The sequence below is a fragment of the Cornus florida genome, unplaced genomic scaffold, assembly GCF_030987335.1.
Source record: "Cornus florida cultivar Cherokee Brave unplaced genomic scaffold, ASM3098733v1 CherokeeBrave_3.0.0_Hap2_Chr06, whole genome shotgun sequence".
NCBI lineage: Eukaryota > Viridiplantae > Streptophyta > Magnoliopsida > Cornales > Cornaceae > Cornus > Cornus florida.
This window is the reverse complement of record NW_026775576.1, coordinates 70963163-70968595: the sequence shown is the minus strand read 5'-3', so window position 1 is coordinate 70968595 and position 5433 is coordinate 70963163. Positions and strand designations below refer to the sequence as shown.

Here is a 5433-nt window from a genome sequence, read left to right as displayed (position 1 = left end):
TACGATTATGGATAACAATGGTAGTATCACACATTTAGAAGGACAACCCAATGATAAACCTCCTTGTTTTGATGGAAATGATTACATCTATTGGAAAATTAGAATGAGGGCGTTTCTAAAAAGTATTGATATTGATGTGTGAAAAGTTATAGAAAATGATAGTCATATCCCAACCAAAGTTGTTGAAAAAAATAAGATTCATAAATCAAAAGGGGAATGGGATGAAAATGAACATAGATTAATTCAATGTAATGCTTTTGCCATATGCTATCTTTATTGTGCATTGGGCAAAAATAAGTTCAATAAAATTATCTTTTGTAAAACGGATAAAGAAATTTGGGACTTGCATGAATTAGCCTATGTTGGATCAAGTCATGATAAGGAATCAAATATAAATGAACCCTCTAGCATAAATGAGATGCATTATGGTTTTACTAACATTACTAATCATTTGAATGTTATTGGTAGAACTAACTCATCCACTTATAGTGAAGAAAGTGATGCAATGCAAAAGAAGAGTATAACTTTCCAAACTTCTAGCAAAGAAGCAAATAACATCAAAGAGTTGGTTAATCTTTGTCTCATGGCCAATGAAGATGAGGTAAATTCTAATCATGAATCTTTTGATTTAGAAACTTCCTATAATGAATTAGTTGATGAGCTCAACGATTTGCATAATGCGTTAAAGAGTTACATGATGTGCTAGAAACAATGCTTGTAAAATGTGCTTCCTTTAAAAAGGAAAACCATGATCTCTCTCAAAGACATGAACAAGTTCAAATGGAAAATGGCTCTTTGAAAAAGGAAAATCATGATTTTGTGTAAAAATTAGAAAAGATTCAAATTGAAAATGAGTCATTGAAAAATGAAATGAAATGTGTATTTTCTAAAGAGTCGTCATCAGTTGATTTTATTTCCGAAAATGAGTCTTTAAAGAAAATCATTGATGATCAAAATGACATTTTAGCAAAGTTTATCGAAGAAAATGAGAACTTAAGTATTACGCTTGGTAATCAAGGAAGTGTCTTTTTAAAAAATGAGATAGTGTATGATCCTCATATTAAAGATGCATGTTTATTGAAAAAGAGAAAGTTCTTAAATGATTCATTTGACAAAAGTTCTTTTCAATATCCTAAATGCAATTATTGTAAAATGTTTGGACATATAATTCAAAATTGTCCATTTAGAAAGATGATAAGGACTAAGATGATTTGGGTTCCAAAAAGAACTTATATGTCATTACCTAACTCCCAAGGACCAAAGAAAATTTGGGTACCAAAAGAATATTCTCTAAGTTTACCTTGTAGGATTGCTTGAAGGCATCTTCATCCACTACAACATATTAGGGTTTCACCAGCGCTTTTTAAAAAAGCGCTGGTGTTGAGTACAAATTACCAGCGCTTTTTTAGAAGCGCAGGTATTGAGTACTAATTACCGGCGCTTTTTTAAAGAGCGCTGGTGTTGAGTATAAATTACTAGCGCTTCAACAAAAACGCTAGTATTGAGTACTATTAACACCAGCGTTTCTGAAAAAAACGTTGGTGTTAAGTACTAATTACCAGCGCTTTTTAAACAAACGCTGGTAAATGCGAAATGTAGTGCGAGAAACTTTGGCACTCTAATTTTCACTTTATTTCTAACTTTACCAATTTCATCCGAGCCCTAGTTTCTCTTCAGCCTCCCCAATAATCTCTATCTCTATTCTCGGTCTCAACTCTGAACTTGCCCCCTCTCTCTCTCTGCAACTCCCCAGTCGCCTTCATCTCTCTCTCTCTACAGCTCCCCAATTGCTTCAATCTCTATTCTCGGTCTCAACTCTGAACTTGTGCCCCCCCTCTCTTTCTGCAACTCCCCAATCGTGATGACACGTGCCCCTCCTCCTCAACCATCCCTCTCTCTTAGCAACTCTACCTCCAATCGTTAACATATACGGACCCCAGCTGGCTCGAAACCTGTCCGAGTACATGAACGCTAGCCTATACTTGTTCGCCACCATTGTTCTTCTATGTGGCTTCATTGATCACTTCGTTGCTGAGAAAATCTCTGCAAATCGTTTGATTCACTTTACGTAATGGCCTCCGAGCTTGATATCAATGGCGATATGGCATCTTCAGCTTGAATCTCCTCAAAAACCTCCCCCAACTCTCCCCTAATCAGGTTCATATATATATATAATTAAAATGGTTTGATTTTTTTAGTTTCTGCATTGGATTGGAATGCATGATGTTGTGTGGTAGGTTGAGATTGCGAAGTTGCTGTTGGAGGTCGGACAGAGCCATCTGTTCTAGCATTGGCCTGAGCCTAGCGTTAATGACGATGAGAAGCTAGTTTTCTTCGATCGGGTATATGAAGGTTTCTATATTTGAATTGATGCAATGTCAACGTGAACAATTTTGCAGATCATTCTTGTTATGCAATATCAATTCTTCTCTCTCTATATGATATCATAAATTATGTTGAGTTATGAATATATACATACTTTTTGGATTAAAACCGGAGATACTGGTGAAAAAATTCAGTAATTCAGTTTGAAAACAAGCATAAGAATAGAAAAGTCTGGATTTTTTCGAAGGTAAAAGCTATAATAAGGGCGCTCTTACTTTGAGTTTATGCCCTCATCATAGACTTTCTCTATTCTAAATCTGGCAATTAATACAATTGTACTTAAAATTTTATAACGAGCCTCCATAGCTACTTTTAAGAAGAGAAATTTTAATATTACAATTAATTGAAGTTTAGGTTATACTGTTTGACTTTTATCTTCCCTTTTGAATCTGCCTCATCTTTATCTCCATGGCGTAACATTTCACTTGAATTCATTTTAGAAGTATTGTTCCTATCTTTATCTCTGTGGCGTAACATTTCACTTGAATTCATGTTAGAAGTATTGTTCCCATACCTTATTATTTTATTTTTAAAATTTCATGAACTATAGCCGTTTCTTTTAGGTTGCTCGACTTAATGCAAACTATCCTGGTGGGTTGGCATCATATATCAAAACTGCCAGAGAACTCCTAGCAGATTCAAAGGTGGGGAAGATCCCATTTGATGGTTTTACACCTTCTGTAAGTTAACTTACTTTTGAAATTTGTTCTGAAATTATGTTAATATATTCTTTACATTTGCAACTTATGTGTCTTGTACACGTTTATAATCATGTTTAATTGACCCAAATTATGTTAATGTATTCTGACAACCATTACACCCTCAATTGTATGGTCAAAGTAAATTGGCAGTTGATGTGATTAGACTCAACTGATTAAATGGTAGACTGAGGTGTATCGTCTACTACTTAATATTAGATATACTGCTAAATGATTTATGAAATTATAGATAATATAAGTAATGCATCAATACTAAAAACCAACTGAAGAAGAAGAATCCTCATAGCTGAACTCAAGTAATGGGGATTCAGGTTTGAGCTGAGTTGCGTAAGTAAAGCATCATAAATATGGAAAAGCTAAAGCATCATAAAGTGTACTTTACACTTTCTCCTTTCTCATATAACCCAATTTTCAATTACTCATCTTAATTTTCAATTTTACAACTCAATTTTGCAGATATATAACTAATTGTAGTAGTAGTTGACAGAAAGATTTAGGTGTTAATACTCATCTTAAATTTTTAAACTTCCCATAGGAGATTGTCGCATTATCATGGAGCTGGAGTATAATAAGGCTACAAATGAAAAAATCTGATTATGAATAGTTCGATTAATCAGATTTGGCTAAGCTAACAGGATCATTCAAGTTTGTTGTAAAACAATATTATACTACACAATTGGCCTTTACCTAGATAAGGTATGTCATTCAAACTTTTTGTTTTTCTTTGAAGGTTGTCGATTGACCATGAATTGCTGTACTGTTTACTTTTTAATTGAGTATCCGATTGTCTAAGTTACGTGCATAATAGATCTACTCTATATTGTATTCACTAAGTTGATAAGTCTTTTAGTGAACATTCATTTTCTTGGTCAAATATACTTTCATTGAAATCATATTGACTTGTCCTTAACTTTGCCATTTTAAATCTATTATTACTCACCAAATATATATAATAAGTCTATAAATTTGTGGGTTCAGCCGCAAAAATTGAAAAGGGGAAAAAAAAAACACAAAGTTTATGCAGGTTTTGGAAGAAAATTATACTGTTACTTAGTTCTGGTGAGAGTTTTTGGGAATGTTAAGGACATATGAGCCAAATGGCAAAACCTAACTATTTCAATACTAAGCATCCAATAAAAGGCTGAAAAGTACAAATAAAAAAACAACATCTATTTGGCTTCCTACAAGTACAAACAGCATGAAAAAATATGAAAAGTAAAAATCTGATCAAAATGTGACAGATTGACGCAACAAAACTCCTCAATATAAGGTCAACTAACTCTTTCACGAATCAAATGCAGCATTTCAATTGCAAGTCTACATATTTTCAGAAACACATAGCCAATCAATATTTTAAGATCCTGAATATTATAGATTAAGAAGAGTACAATAACAACAATTCAGAAAAATAAATAATAAAAAAAAGCTGACTGAAATTTATACTTATTTGTTCGTTGGTGATCATCTTTGAACTATATAATAATTATTTCATTTGAACTAATGTTTGTTGATTTATAAAAAAATTTACTGTGTTTATGTGTATATATGAAGACATGGGATCTTAAAATTTTTATGTGTTTATGTGTAATGTTCATTGATCTTCCTAAATTCCTCAGAAAATTTCTCATAAATGTTACTAGTCTTTACTAAATATATGTTTACTTATGCCAAGATTTCATGTATTTTGTTTTGTTATTTTGAAGGGTTTTGATTCTTTAAATGCTCCTCCTAGAGTATCCCCAAATTCATTTTCTAGTCATGATGCCAATTCAATTAAGGTTATGAACTTTTAATTTCTCTTATATGTTAAATTTCCATTTATTATAATGTGCGCTTAATGAATTTATAAAAAATGTAGGGTAATTCAAATCAAATGGGCAAGAAGAAGACTTGTTGAAGTTGAAGTTGAAGCTGAAGATGGGGTCGTGGCTGTGCTTTCAGTCTTTTCCTTCACCTTGGATGGGTTCTTTTTGAAAAACTTGTACTACATTTGTCAAAAATACTTAATTCTTTTTGTGTGACATTTAGTATCTTTATCTAGACAATTTGGATGTATTTTCATATTGGCAGGTTAACTTGTGGTTGTATTAGTATACATTTTGGCTTTTTGGTTGACATTTACTAGCTTTATCTATTAGTAGCCAATTTCGATGGTATTTTTCATATTGGCAGTAGGTTAATTTGTGGTTGTATTATGTAAAAATAATTTGGGTAGTATTTTTATATTAACTGGTGTTATATTGGATGATTTTTTTTTTTTTTTTCAAAAACAATAAAGGGGGAGAAAAAAAATAAATATAAAATAACCCTTTACCAGCGCTCTTTTAAG

General features: G+C 32.2%; 1 long non-coding RNA gene across 1 annotated transcript; it reads left to right on the top strand.

Annotated features, from left to right (window-relative positions):
- The first annotated feature begins 2945 nt into the window (after positions 1-2945).
- On the top strand, positions 2946-5219 carry LOC132314915 (uncharacterized). Its single transcript, XR_009483541.1, has 2 exons — positions 2946-3065; positions 4963-5219. It is a non-coding gene; the product is annotated as an uncharacterized LOC132314915 (long non-coding RNA).
- Positions 5220-5433: the final 214 nt, after the last annotated feature.